This window comes from Lissotriton helveticus, chromosome 10 (genome assembly GCF_964261635.1).
Source record: "Lissotriton helveticus chromosome 10, aLisHel1.1, whole genome shotgun sequence".
Classification (NCBI taxonomy): domain Eukaryota; kingdom Metazoa; phylum Chordata; class Amphibia; order Caudata; family Salamandridae; genus Lissotriton; species Lissotriton helveticus.
This window is the reverse complement of record NC_136071.1, coordinates 262,975,570-262,998,318: the sequence shown is the minus strand read 5'-3', so window position 1 is coordinate 262,998,318 and position 22,749 is coordinate 262,975,570. Positions and strand designations below refer to the sequence as shown.

At 43.8% G+C, this 22,749-nt stretch overlaps 1 protein-coding gene across 2 annotated transcripts in view; it reads left to right on the top strand.

Moving 5' to 3' along the window:
* The window catches only part of CRHR2 (corticotropin releasing hormone receptor 2), a 1,496,074-nt gene that overhangs the window by 670,818 nt on the left and 802,507 nt on the right, over positions 1-22,749 (top strand). The window lies entirely within an intron of this gene.

Sequence of the window (22,749 nt, the reverse complement as noted above, 5' to 3'; positions counted from 1 at the left end):
TTTCCTGAGTTTCACATAATCATATTCTTTGGGTGAGAAGCTTTATTACCCCAATTCCATGTTTCAAAGTCTGAAAGCCAAGGTGAGTGCTATTCCTCATAGTTTGACTGATCTAGTCACTAGCATGTCTATATGCTTGCTTGCATGTGGCTAGTCACTGGTGCTCTATAATGAGACATGGAAGAAGGACTGAAGGTTCACGCCATTAATTCCTGAAGAGGAGGAATGGAGGCAGGCCAATAGAAAGAGGATACATTTCTGCTGCTGAAGTTCTCGGAGGTCATCAACATGTTCTTGTATTCTCCTGATGAAATAAGCATTTATTTTATAGGTGGTTGCAAAGCATTTTATTCTGGGGCAATTAATAGATGCTCCTTAAATGAACCTGCAAATTTACTAAATCATGCCTCTATTTTGGGACTTCTCTGTTGTTATCATAACCTTTTAGCCATAACTGTTCATCAGACCTAACAAGGAAATTATTTTGACTCAACCTCCAGCCCTTTGCTTTCATTTTGGAACTTTTTAGTTCTTTTGATTATACCAAGACTTTGGCTATCTTAGAGTGTCTCTTATCGAAGTCTTTCAAGAGGATATGACTATTGTATTTGATAGCCCCCTTTGCTTATAGATAGAAGTAAAAGAGAAGGCAAAAACATTACCACTTTTGTATATATTAGTGCAAATTTCCATTTAAAGTAGAGATTCGATAAATTATTACAAGTAATATTATGTTTAACAGTCTCAGGGCCCATTTTTATACACTTACTTTGAAGTTTTGCAATTGAAGTACTATCTCATCATGCAGGTTTAACCCTCTCAGGTCCTGTTTTTCTCTTTTTCCCCTGGCATTAATGATGCTCCTCCAGAGTCTAGTGATGGCCTTTGATCATCCTTACTTCACAGTCAGTCTATAAACAAAAGCTTTTTTGCTGGAACATATTCAGGCATAATAAACTTGTTTGAGCTATTTTCAAATATTTTAATGTGGGTTAAAATGTATAGATGTTTCTTTTGTGTTTATACATTAAGGTAGGGCTGGGGAGTGTTCAGAGATTGTTTATTGATCTTCATTTATTAATTACTTATAATCAGGGCACGAGTCGGGGTACCACGCGGGTGGACGGCATCCCCCCACTTATTTTCCAGGGTTTTCCAGGGTGGACGCTGTCCACCCTGCTCAATCAAAAAGCCGTCCACCCTTCCCAAATAGGAGCGCGCACAAACAATGCATTTCCAGGTGGCTGGCTGAATTCGGAAATATCTCGGACTGCCGCCGGTCACCACGCCGGTCACCACGCCCCTGCACCTACCAGGTTCGCCGTTGCCAGGGTACCCACCAATAGACGCCGAGTTCTTCAACCAATGGATGGGTGGGTCTGCAACTCGGCAGTCCCGCCCTCCTGCAACATGCCCTTTATTTTTCGGGCTTTCCTGCTTTAGCTCCTTTGCTTTTTCGGAGTGACCAGTGACCGGATCCGGATATTGACGCAGCTCTCCTCCTGGCCTGCTGCCTGACCTGCCTCCGCCTCCTGCTCCAGACTTTCCTTCACTCCGCGGCCTCACAAGCACAGGTTTCGGGTTGAAGCGGTTTTAGTACCAATGTGCCCATCTATGCCCCTCTGCGTAACATTTACAGAGTACAAGTCTGCTTGCAGGCAAGACATTCTTACACATTGTTTTATTTTGCTGGTGCAGGGAGTTGTGATTTATTCCTTCCTCTCAGAAATTTTTAAGAAAATAAACCCCGCTTTCAGAAAAATAAAAAACAAAAAATTGTGAAAAGTATCAGACGTGTTTTAGAGTAACAATGCAGCAGGATTTTTATTTCTGCCGTCGCAGAGGCGGCCCTCTATTCAGCTAGAAGTAGTGTTGGGGGGGAAAGTCCTCTATCCCATTCAATTTTGTAGGTGATGGGGTGGCGTGGTTTAGAAAGCAGGGAGCCAGAGCCATAATCCCAGCTATTCCGTTTGACCAAAGTATGAGATCGTGGGCAGAACCAGGGCGTAAAACCAGCTTCTCCCCATAGTGTGTACATTTGGGCATACGAGGGTCCATTCCCTTATTTGTAAAAATGTGAGCATTTAAACGCAGCGTAGTCTGTAAACGAAGAACATCTCAAAAGGCATGTTAATTTTAAAATAATTCACTCATCACCTTGATGTTCACAGAGGCGATATTTCTAAAGGGGTCGACAGCTATCTGCGTGGGCCCCTTGAAGATACAGGGCTCTTGACTCAGAAATAGCGCCCCTTGTTGGTATGTTTGCTCCAGTGCTATGCACAGTCCAGCGGGAGCACTGCTGTTACAGGGGGGTGTTCTACAATAGTATCGAAGTAAACGTCAACAGAAGCAATGTGAGAGAGCAACTGAAATTATGCGATGGTGACCAAATTATGCGGCAAGGCTAAGTTATGCGACAAGGAAACACAGGAATGTTGGTGATGGTGCCTTCGAAAGTGAACCATTGAGAAGTGCAAGAGCCTCTCCACTGGGCAGATTATTGTTTAGTTGTTAACCGTGACAAAGGCTGTAAGGGGGTTACTTTGGGCCAGGGGGTTGGCTTTGTCCTTGTTGGTAATCAGGAGATTCTCACTAGCAATATTGTGGCACCAGTGTGGTCGTCCTGGAAGAGATTATTCTGGTTTTGGAGTTGGTGCACACTGCTTTCTCAATGATTTTTCTGATCAACAATGTCTGTATTTTCTTGTGCCCATTTTATCTGTATTTATCCATTTTTATTTTGTGCTTTGCGTATAAATGAGGTTGTCAAACTGTACATTTCCATATTTATTTAACTGATAGGCGAGCACTCATACTTTGCTGTTTGGCGAGTTTTAGCTATTAAGCTGGCAAATATTACATAACAATACATCCACTGTAAATACTAGCATTATACCATAAATGTATGTTGACATATGCCTTTATTTAAAGAAATGTCCTCCTGTTTTTTTATTTACATGCAGTCCATCTCTTGGCCTATAATTTATGAAAGACAGCACAGAGCGTCACTTAAAAGTAGGACAATTTTCTGTATTTATTCACTTTTACAAATAAATGTAGACAGTAAACACATTGTTTTCTGTCTGTATTTATCTGTAAAAAATCTGTAAAAACTAGGAGCCTTACACATAAGCATCCTTTACAAGCGCGTAACATAGCTTGAGGAACTGTATCTTTTTCTTTGCTCTTGACCAATGCTCCTCTGCACATCATGCATGGCCTTTCCAATTGACTTTCCTCTTAGTTCCCTTGTGGAATTGTCGTGATTTTCTTTGGCTTTTTTCAACACACAAATTCTGCTTTTGTTCATGGTCCCATGTTTTAGTATGCCTCGCTTACAGCACTTAATGGCTTGACTAATGTAGTTGTCCGCCCTATGTAGGTATCAACCCAGGCGGTAATAAACAGTTGTCCGCCAAAGTTCATCCACATTTGGGCTGCTAATTCCTCCATACAGGGGCCTTAAGTAACAGGCTTAAGTACTAAACAGCTTCAATTGTTAAATCTTGCGATATATGCAAATGATAGATCTGCCTTACATGTGATGTCACTTCCTGCCGTGATGTCACTTCCTGCTGTGATGTCACTTCCTGCCGTGATGTCACCTCCTGCCGTGATGTCACCTCCTGCCGTGATGTCACTTCCTGTGACCACACCTAACTTGGAGAGTCCCCCTACTTCTTTTTTTAGGACTTGTGCCCTGCTTATAATGGACTTAAAAAGATACAATTTATTTTCCTTTTTTGGATTAGATGGTTTATGAATATCCAACCTGTTTAAAATAGCTTTTCAGGAGTTAAGACAAAATTAATGTATCTTACCATACAATGCCACCACACTTCCAATCTCTCTGTTACTCTAGTTACTTGAGTTATCAAATATTTCATCCCAATTTGTCTTTCTTGAGCAATCAGGAGAAAATACAGATTAAATTGCAGTATACTAAGGTCTCCATCTATCTGCAGTCATCGTTCACAACCCTATTTTTGTACTAGTTAATTCTACCTATTTGATGGAGAACAGATTGCTATATTAACTATTAGTGTCTTGCCAGTATGCAATTCACAAGAGTTCTTACTTTAGTTCTTCAGCATTAGATTCATGACTCTCACTTAGTATGCTTTTGAACATTCTACTAGGTGATTAATAGAGTCTATACACAATATAGTATGTATGATGTATCATATTAGCATTTCTTATCTCAATATGCATTTTGACAAGTAAAACATTTCATTTATGTCAGTGGCTGAGTCATGAATGCCCGTTTTGAAATATAAAATAATTTTGGGCCATATTCTCAAGGAGCTATCTCCGAGTTAGAGGTACTTCTTTGCAGCCAAAGTCGCGATAAATGTATCACCCCATTCACAAGCTGCTGCTAACAGCCCATAGCACCAGTTTACATACGATAGCAGCGGCAAGAAACATCGCCACAGATGACCCCCGCAACTATCGCTAATGAGATGCAGAATAGGCGTTCCGTGCCAAAAGCAGCGACAACACCACTCCCCAACATTCTCAAGGACTAGCCAGATCGGCGATAAGAACACAAAACATGCAATAAGGCACGTTAGCAGCAGGAAACTAACACCTGCTCTGACCTGGTGCAAAGTCGGATCACAGCCTGCACCACAAAAGGGAACCCAGCCCACAGCCACACATGAAGAACAACAGAGGCCATGGAGCCACTGATCATGCCAGCCGACACCCAAGAGGGCCACAACATCCACCGCCACCACCCTCAAGACCCCCCCCCCCCTCGGGCACCCACCCCGGGCACACCCCACCACCACCAGACCAAGACACTGCACATCAACAGCCCGACAACATGGAAAAAAAGTACCCACCTGATGTCACACAATTGCAGTAATCAACACACATGTGAGTACAGAAATCCTGAATCATTCATGCACCTTTGAAAGACCAAACAGAATGCCACATACTAATTTGTCTCAAAACAACTATTGTGAAGAGTCATGGCAGGGCATCCCTGGACAATCTGTGAGTCACAGCCTGCAAGACAATATCCAAGAGAAGATGGTGTGTTGGGCACTCAGCAAAGGACAGGAAGAGAGAGAAAGAGAGAGAAAGAGAGAAACTGATCAAGGAGCGCAATGCCAATTGTGCCCTTGGCACATGCAAACAGCTATGTGTGTCTCAAAATTTGTGCACCCCAAATCACAGGCCTGGCATCAAAGTCAGCGCAAAGGCCACATCACAACTCCGAAATGCAAGCAGTAGTCAGACTAAAATTAGGAATGAAAGCTTCATTGTCCATAAACACAAGTTGGAAGGCCAACCAACCCTCCGACCTTGGTCCTGAATGAGATTGGCAAACCCTGCATGAGATACCAAACCAGCCTCCGATGACTCCCACACCATGAACAGCGCTAATGAAAAACCAACGTGCCCACACACACTTTTTCCTGCACGACCTACACCTGCAAGGGATGCCCTGGACACATTGGTCAAAAACTACCCATATGTCCAAACATTGCAAACACATACAACTCTTTGCCCAGAGCTGTGGCATATTGTCCACAGAACTGCTGCCGGTCTGAGGAGTGCTGGTGATACGAGACCAACAAACGCAATGGCAGGCATTCCCGGGTACATGCACAACCCCTGTCACATGGAACTGTACAGTGCATGAATGCTGCATCTGTTGGGATCTGTGCCAATGGCAGTGCTGCGAATCAGTTACCGTCTGAGTTTCCATCTTGTCTACATCACCTGCGTCCATCCCTGGTTCCACTGTCGATCATGCACATTCGAGTGCCCCATAGAGGTCTGCCTATCCAACGCAACGGTAGCTGAATTGGATCATGACCTGACAGTGCTCCCCCTGTTGGCCCACGAACAGGTGTGTCACCAGGATATCTGTGCATGGGATGCACTGATCTTTGGCGTAAGGGCTGACAGTTGTGCATGGGAGATTGCACAACTCCTCGTGTGCAGTGACCACATCGAGGCGCTACCCTATTGGGCAGTGCTGCGGGTCGGGGAAACGGCATGGACTGAGCACATCTGCTCAGACCAATTAATGGATTGGGTCACCCTGGTGTTCCTTGAACCCGACAACGATGTACTATTGGAACACATTGCCCATGGATCTCCGCTGGCATTCATGGAGGAGTAACTACATTTCTGCAGCCACATCAGATTGTCACCCACAGCACAAGTCCCAACACCTTGTTGCATCGTGGAGAATGCTCACATATCCCACCACAACAGTGGACATGTCTGCCGTCGTCTGGACTCAGAGTGCATGTGCAAGGAACTACGCGTGTGTACACACACCTGTGCAGGGTGAGGCACTTCCATGGTCGTGGCAGCACAGCGTTGTTTGGCAACGTTCACAAATCTTACATACTGCTAGGGGGGAGTACACACATGGCAATGTAGCACGACATTTGACCATGTCGGACCCTTTCACCTGATCACTGTCAGCAGAGCAGACAGTCAGCGCAGTCCGGTGGTACAGCACTATGCAGACCCCATGGGCTGTGAGTCGTGTCCCCTGACACGGGGCAATGGGCAGACGCCAAACCTCACATGACTCGTCCAGCAAGGCAAGGTGGGCTGAGACCCTTGCCATCCGTAACGATTTGTGTACATTTCTGCACCACCAATTCTTGCACCTCGACATGTTCCCATGCTGCTAGTAAGTGTCTCAAGCATGTCCCTGCATGTTGTGGCCCTTACCTTGTCCGTACCGACATGCACATGCCAATAAAGTCTCCTCAACTTCACTACTGTCCAACTGTGATGAGTGTTAATTGGATGTACGAATCGTGTGCCACAATGAGCATCATCCCTACACAGGGAGGGACTTAGTGACGCCTGTACAATGGGGGTGGGTCCCTTTTGCCTGCTCCACCTCTGTAAGCCAAACATTGTGTTTGGGATTGTTGCTGGCAGACCTGTGCACTTACGTGTCTCCAGCAATGTGAGTATGGTGTTCAACCTCTGACCATGTGGAGCAATGCTAAGCCTCAAAACAGATTGTTTCCACACAGATGTTTGTGAGTAGGTATGCAACGTGAAGTTCTGGTGACAAAAGTGATGTAGGACACCACTTCTGGCCTGCTACTGATTTGGTGATTCCTACACACAGCCTTGTTCAATACATGGACATGTGCCTACATTGGGGGTAGCGAGATTTTCATAAATGTGCAACGAGGCCATAGCTAGTACTCACCTTTACAGTCATTCAACTGGCCATGTGGCTCAGGGTTCAACATGCACATTGATGTCATTTACATGGGTGTACCTTCTTGTACAATCATTGTCCATACATACATCAATAGTTTCACACTTGAGTGAACATAGGCATGACACATCTGTGTGATTTCGTATGTTTTATTCACATTCTGGTGCATTCCGGAGCTGGAGCTGTAAATGGCCATGCCAAGCCCACATTACATGGGAACAAAGTGGTGTGCCAGCCAGAGATCGCTGGGGATTGGTAAGTGATTTGGGCGAGGGAGATTGCAGTCCACTGCCGGAGTGCTGTGTTATTGTCCACCAGTAAAGATATGCCTGTCCATGTCGTGATCCTGGTGTATGTCGCTGAGTGTTCTAGGAGTCAGTGGAAAGTGTTGTCCCAGGGCATGAAACATGGTGTAGAACCAGTCAGGTGTGTGGCGGGGTAATGGCAACATCACTGGGTGCCACTGACACATTAGGGTACGATGGTGATAGGGCTGCTTCACTGTGTTCCACTGACATATCAGGGGTTGGAGAGGTGTGTGTCGCAATTCCCGCTGCAGTCATCTGGGCCCGACTTAGCGGCAGCAATGGCAGGATGATGAACTGCAAGGCATGGAAGATCCCAGCTACATCTCACTGGTGTTCCGCCGTGGCAGCCAAACTTCCAGCCTGCATCTGCTCCATGGTCTCAATTGTACTGCGCATCTGTGCCAACTCTGTGCTCTTATCGCAGATGCCTGTCTGACTAGACAGTTCTTGTATCCGAGAGATGGCCCCAGCGATGGAAGTCAAGGATTGTCGTGGAGCATGGTGCGGACAGTGTGTGTCCGTTAGGGACTGTAAGTGGCCCCTGATGGGACTCAGGCACCCATGTATGGCATCGAGTTTGGCTGCCACGAGCTTGAAACCCACCCGCAGCTGATCAGCCAACTCCACCTGGCAACCCAACACACGGTGTTGGAATTCCATGTGTTGTTTGTGGGAAGACAGCCGTGGTGGTGTGTGTTTCCTGCTGTGTGGTCTGTGCAGGTGGTGGGATCACCTCGGGCAGCTTGCTGCCCTGCTCCTAGGGGTGGGGGTGCAAAGTGTCCACCACTAACCACCTTTTTTGATATCAGGGATTGTGACCTAGCTCACCCTCAATCCTTAAACTTCATTTGCAACCATTTCAAATGATTTTACATTTCTTTTGATTTTTGATTTCCACCGTGGCCTTGTTCTTCAGCACCACCAGCTTGCTGGTGAGGAGGAATCCATATCACACCAAGAGTGCAGCGATCATTCAATGGTGTGGTCTAGCACTCCTGAATATCCATGTATATTAAGAGTCTGCATTTTTGTATTTTACAGCCTGTTTAGTTTCTGAATCTAAAAGGATTGATAATTTGTTTATATCGAAAATGATTCAGAAGCCGGAACTCAAATCCCTACATTTCTTAAAACAGCTAAATTTCCAAAAAAAACAAGGTACAAAACGCTTTTGGACTTTTCAATTAGACTTTGTGATGTTTTTAAACAGAGTTCATTCCCCGGGGTTTTCTTCTTAAAACTAAGTGAATGTAGAGAGCTGGGCCTCTATTATAATTCAGCTCAGTTGAAAAAATTGGCACGATGCTGGTCTTGGGACAGTTAATCAGCTTGTTATTCAGGGAAGAATTATTACTTGGGAAGAAGTCAAAGCCAGATGCTATGGTCCGAATAAACCCGCATTTTTTTAATATATCCAAATAGTTTATGTATTCAAGAAATATAATTTTGTATCTAATAGCTCCCCCTCGAAGGAAGCAATTGCTTTGTTTACTTCCAATGTGAGTGGGATAGGCAATTGGTATCGTCTAATTAGGTCACAAGACAAATCTCCTCTGGTTGCCAAGTTCTTGGAAAAAGTCACCTCAGAAACTCAGTGTCGCTTTTCTCAACAAGAATGGCAGAAAATATCAACCATAGCTAATAAGACTCTTAGAGCTGCTAATGATAAAACAATGCCTTTTCTTGCACATTTGATGGCTTAATACACTCCCAAGGCTTTAAACAAAATGTACCTAGAGGCCGAAAATAGGTGTTTTTGTGGTCGTGCTAGATCGGAGGGGGGTTGGAGGCATATATTTTTCTCATGTCCTAAGTTGGAGGGTTTTTTGGAGAAAATATTTGGGTATGTCAGTCAGGCAATTCAAAAGCATTATGATCCAATAGCAGAAGCCGCCTTGTTTGGTGTAAACAGCAGGGTTGCATTGCCTACCTCAACAGACGACTCTCCTTCTACATCCCGAACTGTCAGCTACGCTCCACCGACCTCTCACTCGCCACCGTCCCGCACATCCAAAGAACAACCACCGGTGGGAGATCCTTCTCCCACCTCGCCGCCAAGACATGGAACACCCTCCCACTGAGCCTACGACAAACCCAATACCTGCTGACCTTCAGGAGGATACTCAAGACCTGGCTGTTCGATCAGTAACGACCCCCCCCGCCTTGAGACCCTTGCAGGTATGTAGTGCGCTTTACAAATGATTGATTGATTGTCAAAAGCTGAAGGGCTTTTTCTTGCTTCTCCAATGCTGGTTGCCCGATCACTGATTTTACAAAATTGGAGAACACAGAAAGTTCCGGTGTTTGAGAAATGGTTAAATAAAATGATCCATACAAAAAAACTTGAAGCATATGCTAAACAAATAGGGGCAACCAAAAAATTCGCTGGCATTTGGAAATTTCTTGTATAATGTTAAACTGAAGCTTGAGTATAAGGGTGCACAGTTTCTTGATTATGTATTAAGTTTGTAGATAATTCTTTGAATTTTATTTTGTATAACTGGCTGAGAAAAGTGATACTCCGATTCTGATTTATGTAATATGTCAATAAGAAATATTTTCTCTGAAAGCTCTACTAAAAAAAAAAGGGAAAAAAAATAAATTGTGCAGCGATCACCAAACCTCATATTCAATATATATAAGCGCTGAGGGAGATGCCCCTTAAATTGGCTTCTTTCTTGGTTTAGTAGCCGATAACCATTGCTTTGAATTTATGTCGGATACATATTGTGTGATTCATTAACATCACAAAAAGAAGCTCTTGCATTCAAACTGAAGTGCATCACAGTATCAGTATGTCTCTGTCCTAATGTCCTAATTAAACATTATAGTAAATTTACTGTGCTCTCGATCATTGACTTGGTAAAGGACTATATTTAGCTAAACATGATTATTTAGTACAGAGCTATGAAATGCGTTGTTTTTCATTTTTGTTCTAAAATGTTTTTTTAAGCTGTATTTTGAGCATCGTGCACCTCACAGTTGTTGAATTGTGGCAAAGACACTGATGTGTGTGTTACTGAGCAATGTGTCATCGTATTTTAAATGTTGTATTTGGTTTCAAGCATATGTAAGAATCAGTGCTGTGCAATGAATGAGCAAAAGGCGCATTAGAATATATCTTTATTTGCTTATGTACTTTATTTATAATACCAACGTACCTCTAAAACTTAATACAAGCAGCCCTAAATGGCAATATGCGGGTAAAAATAAAACTGCTCAATGGTGCCATGGTTATGTTAGGCATTTGTATGTCTGAACAAATTCCTGCTTGAATATTTTCCTGCAGACTGTGCTATTTATGAAATCTAAGTAGTGTTCTAGTGATCTCAGGTCAGAAGAATGACTTTTTACAACTCTATGTGACAGCACTGTCGCCTGGGTTGAAATAATCTATCAGCCAACCTTTTCCTTCCGACTGGAATCAAAGTTCTGATCTCACCACAGGTGTTTTTTCCGCCGTTGACCTGAGGTAGGTATAATCCACCTCCGAATGCAGGTATCAGTCTTTTTTTCCCAGCAAAGTACATTTTGATCAGACCCCAAACCATGGTTCAGATGGGACCAGATGTTTATCCTTGAGTTCCCTCTAGTATATATCTGAAACAGATCATGCAGATAGTGTGCAGGGGCTGGAATTGCTCCCGGTACATATCTATAATAAACACTCGTCCACGGTGAAGTCGTGTCCTGTCTGAACTGGGGTGGCGGAGTGAGCTAAAGAACGTGATAGAATAAACCCAGATCAGTTGACGGGGGGTGAGTGTTTGTATTGTCAACGCTTCGTCCATCACCACCTTTGGTTTTTCTTTGTTTGCCCTAAGTTGGCAGGGCATGCTCAGACGTGAGTCCCTTGCTCACTTTGCCACTGGAGTCAAGCAAGCCCGGCTGAAGACGGCTTTAATGCCAGAAACCGGTCCTGGCAAGCTTGATTCCAGTCCAGGGAAGACATGGCTTGGCAGTTCAGGCTGGACTGTTCCCATGAGGCACAGGGTCAGACTGATTTGCATATGGCCATGTCTGAACTGGGGTGGCGGAGTGAGCTAAAGAACGGTGATGGATTAAACCCAGATCAGTTGACTGAGGTGAGTGTTTGTATTGTCAACGCTCCGTCCATCACCACCTTTGGTTTTTCTTTGTCATCCCCATACAGCCATTAGTGCCCTCTTCGAAGAGCAGATGATAGCAATGTTCACAAGATAAGTTTAGTTGAGATCTCGGTCAGCCTTTGAGTCTCAGGGAGCAGTGCCTGGCCTTTCTATAATAACTTGAGTGCATATCTGCACTAGCTCCAACCTCTAGGAATGTGCTGCATTTGCAAATATACACCAAGCCTCTCCTCAGAGGGTAAAGGGAAATAACTCATTTTACATTCCCTAGAGAGATTCTTCACTGATAAAAATGTGTAGGTGAGCAGATGCTAACTCTCTAGGTGACTACCTTGCAATCCTCATTATCCCTCATACTGCACTTGCAGCTGTAGGTTCTAGATTCCGGCCCCCAAACGGGACATGTTCCACCAACCTCTGCCTCTGGAGGAAACAAAGTTTGGATTTAAGCTCTGAATGTCATCAATCATTGCCTGTTGTGCAGTGCAGACCAGTCTGCCTCATGAATATCTTATTCTTCACTAGAAACTACCAATGAATGACGGGGGCTGGGATGATGAGCTACACTGCTTGCTGGTTCGCCTCATGAAGAAACATGATGAATATGATTGAAACAAAATTGCCAAGAACAGTGACAAATAGTTACTTTAGCCACGCTAAACTGACTATGCTGGCTTCCTGTTCAATTTGTTTTAAGATGAATTGGGTAGAGGTAATGGTGCATGGTCCTAGACTATCTGCAAAAATGTATCACTGTATGCCGGATGCACAAAGCCTCCAGGCAAAGGTGCCCATTTATTCTCATTTTTTGAATTTTATCCATCAAATATATACTAATCACGCACTTTTTTGATGGATGCTTGCTTTTCCAAACCTACCTAGTCGGTATCTTTTTGTTAATATTTTGCCTGGTGGAGTTTGGAATTCTGTGATATTTCACAAATGTTGTACTGATGGGGAACTTTCCAGCGTTTTCTGCAGCTCTTACAACTGAGTCATTTAGCTGTGTCTGTATAAATGCTTGTACTGTGGGGGAAAGCACTGAAAATGTGAATAGCAATCACGTCACAAAGTTTGGAGATTTTACCTCAGTCGAATTACATTTCTCTGACAACTGTCCCCTACCGATCCATCACTCCAAATTGGAACACCTACAACGACTCTTGTAGGTGCTATTCGTAATAATAATAATACATTTATAAAGCGCAACAGCTACCACAAACAGAGGTGTCCCGATGCTATAGCAGGCAAGCAGGAGAGAAAGATTGTCAGGGGTCTAGCTCTGGCTAAATAGCCAGGCCTTCAGCGCTTTCCTGAAACCTCAATTCCGATTGGATTAGGTGAAGTTTAACTGGAAGAGAGTTCGATAATCTGGTCATAACTACTGTAAAAGATCTACCCCCAATGTGAGCTTTTGCATATCGTGGTACGCAGAGCAAATTCTGGGAGCTTGATCTTAATGAGCGTTTTTGTTGATGGGGTGGATTCTTTTCCTAATGTAGCTGGGACAGTTGCCTCTCAGAGCCCTTAAGGCTAGTCAGGGACTTGAATTCTATCTGTTTTGCTACAGGTAGCCAGTGGAGCTGTTTAATATGCGGAGAAATGTGTTGTCTAAAAGGCACTCTTCTGAACAAGCTCCCAGCCACATTTTGCACCATTTGCAATCTCTTAATCAGATATGCAGGTAGAGACTATTCGCATAGTCCACCCTCAATGTCAGTGATGCGTGAACAACGTTTCCAAAGCATTTTCTCAGGCTTATCAGTATACCGAAGCAAGAGGATGCATAGTACCGTACTTGGGTTGTGAACATCAGGTTGTGTTCCCATTTTACACCCAAGTTTTTTAGCGAGGCTGAGGTACATGGGGGTAGTCCCAATACCTCCGGCCACCACAGTCCAGCCGAGGTGTGGGGTGCCTTGCCAAAAAACAGGACCTCAGATTTCTCTGCGTTAAGCTTTAATTTATTATTGTTCATCCAGCTGGAGATGTCCTTCAGACATCCCTGAATCTGGAGAAGGCGTTAACTGAGTGGTCTTTGAAGGAGAATACCAGCTGGGTGTTGTCTGCGTAGGAAATAGCTTTTATTTCCCATTTGGAAATGAGCGAGAAGAAGGGAGCCATATATATGTTAAAGAGTAAAGGGCTTAAAGGCGTTCCCTGTGGTACCCCACAACGTAGGGGTTTGACTTCTGACTTAAACGGGTAAAGAGTGACTCTTTGCATAATGTCACTGAGATAGAATTTTAGCCAGGTGAGAACCATCCCCTCCACTCCCGCACATTTAGGCCTGGCAAGTAGGATTAGGTGATCCACTTTATCGAAAGCTGCGGAAAAGTCCAGGAGCACTAGTATGACTGAGGCTCCTGTGTCCGCAGTCATTCTTATAGACTCTGCTACCTCCAACAAAGCTGTCTCTGTGCTGAAGCCAGCCCAAAAACCCAGACTGAATTTCGTCTAAAATGCAGCATCTGTCCACGAAATTGGTCAGTTGACGTTGAACCAATTTTTCCAGCATCTTAGCCGGGGCTGGAAGTAGTGAGATCGGGCGGTAGTTGTTAAGCTCACCTGGATCAGCATTGGGCTTCTTCAAGAGAGGTAGTAGCATAGCATGTTTCCAAGACTCCGGGAAGATGCCAGTGGCTAGTGAGCTGTTCCATAGGTGGTTCAAGGTGGGTGTTTTAAGGTGGGCCAGTGCTCTCCAAAGGTTTGGGGGCATGGATCTTCTGGGGAAACAGATTTGCATTTCAGGATCTCTATTCTCTACCAATGACTCCTGTTGTGAGATGGAGGGAAATTCTGAGAAGGAGACCTCCCCAACATGGGTTTCAACAACATCTGATTCAGTAGTTTCCATTCTAGTCGTGAAGGCATCATAGACCTTCAAGATTTTTTCCTCAAAGAAATTCGACACTTTAGCACACAATGATGGAGGTATCTTACTTTCAAGTGCTATAGGTTTGGTAAAAGAACGGACTAGCTTAAAGATTTCTTTGCAGGAGTTCTCCAAGGTATTATTTTGATTTACAAAGTAGTCTCTTCTAGCAACCCTCTTAGATTGATGGAGTTCTTTTAGAGCATCCCTGTAAATCAATTTGGCTGCAGGACAATATTCTTTCCTCCAAAAGTGTACTTTTTGTTTACATTGACTTTTTTCCACTTTGAGTTCCTCAGAGAACCACGGGCCGACTGAAAATGTCTAGAGGAACCGCCTAACCTAACTGGGGCTAAGTTGTCCAAGGTGTCCGAGATCCACCTGGTCACAGCATTCGAGTCAGTGTTGGGGTCATTGGTGAATTGAGGTTGGCTTCCCAACTGAGCTGAGCCTAAGGACTCCAGTGTCAGTTTCTTCCAGTTCCTTTTAGGTGTATTACAAGTTTGTCCACCTACTTGTGGTGTTTCCCTAATACATGAGAAAGGGATGAAGAAATGGTCTGTCCATACTATTTATTGCGGGGGCTCCGCGACCAAGGAAGGGATGTTAGAAAAAAACAGATCTAAAATGCTGCCAGCACGGTCGGTAGGGGATCTTACATGTTCAGTGAGATTTTCCCCAACAAGTGACATCATCAGCTGAGATGCATGGGTACAGTTGGGGTCCAAAATATGTAAGTTAAAGTTTCCTAGGACCATGTAGTTAGCATAATGTAATGACGTCTGCGCAAAGATATTGCAGAGATCTAAAGTTAGGCTAGGAGAGCAACGAGGGGGTCTGTAGATCAATAGTCCTGCAAGAGAGGATGTGGGTCCGATCTTTATACAGAAATTCAAGCCTTCAATGGAGCCCATATTTTGTAGCTCTGTAGAAGAGATCTCCCAGGAGTCTCTCACAATGATGCTACTCCACCTCCTTTTTTATCTCCTGTTCTGTTTGCACAGCGTATTCTAAAGCCTGGTAGGATAGCTAGAGCCAGTGCAGGTCTAGATTCCTCTTTTAGCCAGGTTTCGGTCAAGAACATCAAATCCCAATCATTATTAGATAAAGATAACCATATGTTGTCTGTATGTTTGAGCAGTGATCTGCAGTTAATAAGGCAGGCTCTTATTCTGTCTCCATGATTCATTAACACTGAGTTTAATGGGGTTGCTCTAGTGTTTCCGTGTAGTCCCACTGTGTTCCTAAAGACAAAATTATAGTTTTTACAAAAATGGGGAGTCTAGCACTCACTAGATCAATAACATGACCATCTGGGCACGCAGTCTTCCTTAGACTCAGAAGCGAATCTTGTGTCCAGGAGATGTTTTTGTCGTTATTGTGAGTGCAGCATAGATGGCGCTGCCCATGGTCCGGACATGGACGGGTGCAGACGGGCTTGCCTTTGGCGCGTCAGTGGGGCGCCCGCTGCACGCGTCCACTGGGCATCCATGCACACATGTACCTTAAGTGTCTGGGGAGGAGCTGTGTCGCTCTGCAGAAACAGCCAGAAATGCCGGGTCGGAATGGGGACCAGAGGAAAGTGTAGTGTGTAATGTGCCAGGTGGCAAAAACAATCACAACAATTTTAAAAGTGTCTGCAAACAATCTAAAAGAAGTTAATAGCTTGCGCTAGAAAACGTTTAAAATATAGCCCCTCTTCGCGCTTCTTATAATCCGCTGCGCATCCGTGCACACATGTACCTTAAGTGTGCTGTCACCGGAAATGAGGCAAGCCTGGAGGGAGGAGCCGCTTATCTCCGCACAAACAGCCAGAAATGTGGCGTCGGACCAGGGACCGGAGGAAAGTGCAGTGTGCAATGTGCCAGGTAGCAAAAACAATCACTACAATTTTAAAAGCGTTTAAAAACAATCTAAAAGCAGTTTAGAGTTCGCGCTAGAAAACCCTTTAAATATTTCCCTCTTCGCACTGCTTGTAATCCGCTGTGCGTCCGTGCACACATGTACCTTAACTGTGCTGTCACCGGAAATGAGGCAAACCTGGGGGGAGGAGCCACGTCCCTACGCACAAACAGCCAGAAATGCCAGTCAGATCGGGGACCAGAGGGAAGTGCATTGTGGAATCCAGTCGCGGCCGGTAGTGGGAGTACCGGGCGGGCGGTGACGTGGGGAGAGGGAGGGGCAGGGTGGGGGGTAGTAATGTATGGATTACGGACCATAACAGGTAAGTAAACATATAAATAAATAAAACGAATTTCGTTGCGCGCACTGCATCACCACATGCGATGCAGTGCGCGCAACGAAATTCGTTTTATTTATTTATATGTTTACTTACCTGTTAAGGTCCGTAATCCATACATTACTACCCCCCAACCTGCCCCTCCCCCTCCCCATGTCACCGCCCGCCTGGTACTCCCACTACCGGCCACGGCTGCTGGAATGTGCTAGGTAGAAAAAACAATCACAAAATTTTTTAAAGCGTCTAAAAACAATCTAAAAGCAGTTTAGAGCTCGCGCTAGAAAACACTTTAAATAGAGCTCCTCTTCGCGCTGCTTGTAATCCTTAAAAAAAAGATTAATCCATAGGGATAGTGTGATTTCTCAAGGCACAAATTATATCTACATCTGTGCAACTTGTTATTCTTCGGGCCTAAATTACAAAGGTAAATGTAATACAAAAGTGTAAGTTTACCTTCGTGAATAACGCCCATTGTGTTTTACCTTGAGTGACGCCTTCATGGCAGCAATTTCCTTGTTGCAAAATTGCTATTTTTCAACCTTTCCTAGACAAACACTGTGAATCACCTGCCTGTTTAGCTGGCATAGTTTAATATTCTCCATGTATGTCGGTGCTCACTCATAGAAACATCTTTTACAATAATGCATAGAATGTCTTTAAATTACCTATGTTTTAATCATCTACTGATTGATTACATAATATATATAGCAAATGGGTTCTACCTGTTTAATCCCTTCAAGATTATTCTCATTTGACTACCTGGTTTTTGAAATTTTACTGTGAGGAAGTCTCACTCAGGAGTCTCACTCACATTAAATTCACATTAAATAGACGGAGAGTTCTATCCACCAGTAGCTGCCTTTTAAGATAAGGCTGCTGCTGCTGCTGCAGAGCATGTACAAGATGTTCTTAGCTGGTTGCACCTTAACATGTGAGCACAGACGTGTACTCATGTGTGCAGACTGCACATGTGAGACTATCATCTGGCCCAGCCCAATATATGTGCACAGGTAGCCTGTTGCAGAAGGAACCCTTGAGGGATTGGTAGTGACCTGGTGTAGGCCTTCAAATGTTAGTGGGCATTCATAGTGTAGGTTGTAGTGCTTACTGAACTGCCATGGTGATCACACTATATTGCACATAAGTGAAATCAGCACTAAAGTAAACTTTCACTCCACCTTGGTGAACAGGGTCTAGCACGGTTCCAATCTAGGGGTGCACATACACCCCTATTGTAGATTTGCAGCCCCTAACATCATACATACACTCCTTATGGCACTTTAAGAATTGTCATATTTCCCTGGCACAGCTCATAATCAGATTTGAGGCCTGTGTCCTCCCTACGGGCCAGGTTAATTATTCTGCTCCCAAGTAGGAGGATCAAAGGCTGTCACACACAATAAAGCAACTAACAGGGCTCAACCCAGTTCCAGTGAAAAGAAAGTGTGGGGAGGAAGCTTGCATCAGTTAATTAACTTGATTTACCGCACCTGGGCTCAGACAGTCCAGTCCCAGACAAACAAATGAGGAGGGCTAGGCCTCTGGAACCAACACAGAAGGGGCTTACATTTAAAGTTTTGAGGGAAGGGGTCGGGCAGTTGTGTCAGGTAGGGAAGGAGCTGAGGCTATCATGGAAACTCTTTCTACACACAACTTGAAGTTGCCATATTGGATTGTCTGAGAATGCTGTACTAGAGGGTTGAGATAAGGGTGGTGTGATCATATTGCACCCTGGCACTCACACGTGGTTCAGTGGCTTTTAAAACCTTCCACCCCCACTTAAAACTGACGGAGAGACAGATGAGATTACACAAAACCTGGTAGCAATGACAGCAAAAAAAGGCCAAGCTGGAAGTAGAAATCAGCTGATGCCCTGCAAGGATGGACTTTGGGACTGAAGAAATCTGAACTCCTTCTCAGGGGTCTCACTGATACTTAGTCCATTCAAACCAATAATAAAGAATTTGGGCATGAAGCTGAAATATAAAAGAACATTTTTATTAACCTTAAATGAGGTGAGACTACGTCACACAGAAGCCTTAGCAACTGAATGAGGCAGTCTGCTAGAATGGTCTTACTTCACGTCGTATATACTCTTTATCCTGCCCCTGGCATGTAAAGGAGTTGTACCAATTACATTCCTAAACAAATGGAGAATCTGGATGGTCAGCAGGTGAGTAGCCTTTGGGGTTTTAGCAGGATATGGGCAAAACATTATAATTACATAGTTCATAAATGTTAATCTGATTTAGATGGCACTGCAGGGCATGGCATGATTACATGTACAGTAACCCAACCCAAAAGTTAATCATTAGGAATGTCCCAAATTCAATCTCCAAAAGCCGGACAAACCTATAATTGAAAGCATAACCCATGTAATGAAGAAACATAAAAAAGAAACAGTAACAGATGATGAACAAGATAAGGCATGTGCAAGGAAACTAAAAGTTAACGATGTCCTGAACATTGATTGGCAATCTCAGACAAAGATCGATCAGGGAAATTGGCTTTGCGAGGTCAGTTTCAGTGGAAGAGGTCAGTTTCTTACAGTTCATTCCAGAGTCAGAAAGAAAGCTAGTTAATGTATACATGGACTAAAAAGGCCAGGGTACTTTGTTCGCCAGGCTACCCTCACAGGCCTACGTGAGGGCAACACAAAATGGTGGCACAATATCAAATGGAGTCAGTCTCGAGAATTACAGAACCTCGGTCCCTCCTTTTGCCATTACGTAGGCAATAACCTAAGACTCATGTTAATCTGAATTTAGGTCTATATCGATATTTATTAGGTCGTCAAGGTGTTGCTGTAATATCATCTATTTATTCTCTACTTCTCTCGGGACAGGTCTCCGAACACACATAGTAGCACAAAGACTCACTTCTGGTGGACCATTTTTGGATGCTAGAGGCGGAGCCACTTCCTCTTCTATGGCAATTCAGTCAAATGAGAACTTAATTAACATTTACTTTATACAATTGCACTGGAACCGCTTGTGCAACTGTGCCCAAAGTCCGTTCAAAGCCTCTCTGGCAGGCTTCTATCGTCCATCAAATCTGCTTCATTGTCTTCTTCTGCATTGGGCCTCTCGATTCAGGCCTCTTCATGAAAATAGTACTGCTTAGTTGGAGTGCCTTCCTTGCAAACACCGACAGCTCACTCCAAAGTCTCAATGTCTCAAGGCAGTGCACCAGTGTCTCTCCTCTGTGGCAGACACTATAAATAATGTGCTCTTCATTGGTCATGGGCACAGATCATCTCGTGCAGACCCGGGACTACATTCCCAGGCTCCAACACTCATTATTCAGTGTCAGAGGACGCTCAGGCTGCTCTTTCATGGGCACCATAATGTAGTGCCTTTTGTCAATCTTGGATCCTCCGGTGCACTGCCCTTCCATTGGAGCAAAGAAAAGAAAGGGGAATGGCCAAAACTCAGGCCGAGGGGCTCAAGGGACTGCACACTGTCAGAGGTTACCAGCACATGACAGGTAGAAAACTGCAGCCTCAAAACAACAGGGATCCTTCTCTTTCGCTCTTTTGCACTGAAACTCTGGTTCTGTGATGTCCTATGCCGTCTGATGGAGCAAGTACGATGCTTTGGAGATACCATTGATGGCGCGCTGACGATCGCTGTCCAGCCTTGCTACTTTCTGGGTGTTGGGACTGTGGGGCCAAGATGTCTGCCATTCATCTGTAGCTATCACTGATGGAAATTAGGCTCAAATAAATGTTCTGCAGGTTATTGTGACTTGATACCACAGAACCTAGTGATGTAGGAAATGTGACACAGTTGGTAGTTTCCTTCAATTTAGTACAAAAACAGGTCATTGTATTTAACAAGGGGACTGCAAGCAGGTGGCCTGCAATCTTCAAAGGAGTGGCCATACGACATGGGACTATTGTAATCTAAGATACACTGTCATTCTCATAGAATACAAAGACAAAGGCAGTAGGCAAAACAGTGCCTCTAGCCTCTTCAATTGGGTTCTCTTCATTATTCTCTACCATCTAAGGGTAGATAGCTACATGGGAATTCTATCTGAATGGATGTCCTCACACATAGTGGCATTGTCTAATGGGGTAAACATTTTTTTCCTCAATTATTACCTCTAGGTGTTCCTAAATTCCTTATCTAAAACACCTCAAAAGAGAAATCACATGATACAGATTATCAGGGACATGTAGATACCTCCCTTTAATAATTGTGCATCAAGTGGACTATGCAATACAAAGGCTAATGATCAAAATGTAGAAACAAAAGACAAGAACTAGAGAGTCCTAGTATTTCCATGATTAGAACACATCTGATCCCACCAAAAACTAAAGCAGCAGGAACAAAAGGGAACTGAAAACCAAATTAAAATAGGCATTGAATTTGTCATGTTCAAAAAATAAACGTAAGGTATCTCCTATTGAGGTGGAAAACTTGTCTTACTATAGTAGCAAGTCAGTTAACCAGTCCATCACTACCCTGACAGTCAGACTGGAAAACATCAAAGTAGGCCTGAAGAAAATTCTTGAAAACCAGTCTGGTCATACAAAAGGAAATTATACATAATCTGAGGGTCCCTGGTACATTACTGCAGTCTGGAAGTGTGAACCTGAACAATACACCAATAATAATAAATGGGCTGACTGGTGAAAGGAATACGGAAAAGGGAAATGGGACTAGGACACAGGTAAAATCCCCAATAACTAGGCACAATGCGACATCGATCAAAGGGAGAAGCGGCAAAAGAAAAATCTATAGGAAGAACAAGAAATTACTCAGGTGATAGTCAAGTTTGTGACCCAACACCAAGAGTATGCGTGATACATAAAAGTCAAAATAGTACACAAATTTTAACTCTACCGCTGGCCGTTACACCATATACGGTAATCTCAGCTAATGTTCCAGTTCCTTCTTCAGGGAAAAATGAAACCTGGTTTCCTTTGAGGAACAAAGCCATACACTACTTAGGACGCAGACTAATGCAATATAGAAATTAGGTCTTCTTGTACAAGAGTCACAGATCTATAATTTCATTCTTAGGTCCAATCAAGGAAACATAAATCTAGGGCTGCCTGTTCCTTGAGGGAAGGGGCAGTAACGTGACTAACTGCAGGTGACACACTTTGATCCTGTATATCTCTTTTATTTTTCTTCAATACTATTATAGCCAAATTGACATACACTGGTGAAGTGTTGTCTGTCATGTTCACAGCATGAAAATATCACATCTGTGAAATTTAGTATCAGGGCAAATCCACCCAACTGTTGTGCAGCGATACGCATCGTCATGCAAATCCCTTCACAACACAGGGGAACTTGTAATAGTATCAAAAGCAGCAACATAAAACAAATACATACATAAAATAAAAAACACACATGTCAAGCCATCAGATAGACGTGCTGTATACCAAGCACAAAAAGCATAGACAAATTACAATAGCATATGTAAATGAGCGGTGACTCACGCACTTCATGCTGCCCAAAACCCAATATTCGGGCCTGCTTAATTTGTCAGGCTTAACATTAAAATTACACTTTGTTTTACTTTACACACCCTCCTTTTAATAGCAGATCACCAGTTAGTGGAGATCGGCTGTCAAATACGACTTACTGTGTCGCTTCTGACACACAGGACCAACAGGAACAATTCATAGAAGGACAAAATGTAAAAACGTGAAAAACACACGAACATTTCTTTTCAAAGGAGTCATACAAAAACCACATCTTGCTTCAACATACTGCTGACACTTCACATAACACACAAAATATCAAATGTAACCAACCATCTTCTAAAACTAATGCAACATTTCTTGTTCTGTTAAATGAAAGCAACTTACATGGACATAATGTTTCAAAAACAGAAATACAAATGTATCACCCCCATTTAGGCCCTGCTTTGAGCGAAGCCGCTCAGGAATGCACTTCTCGGAGACAAGGCCCTGATTTAATAGGCTGCAGATGTCGACATACATGAACGCCTAGCACAGTCCTCCAAGAGCTAAGAATAACACC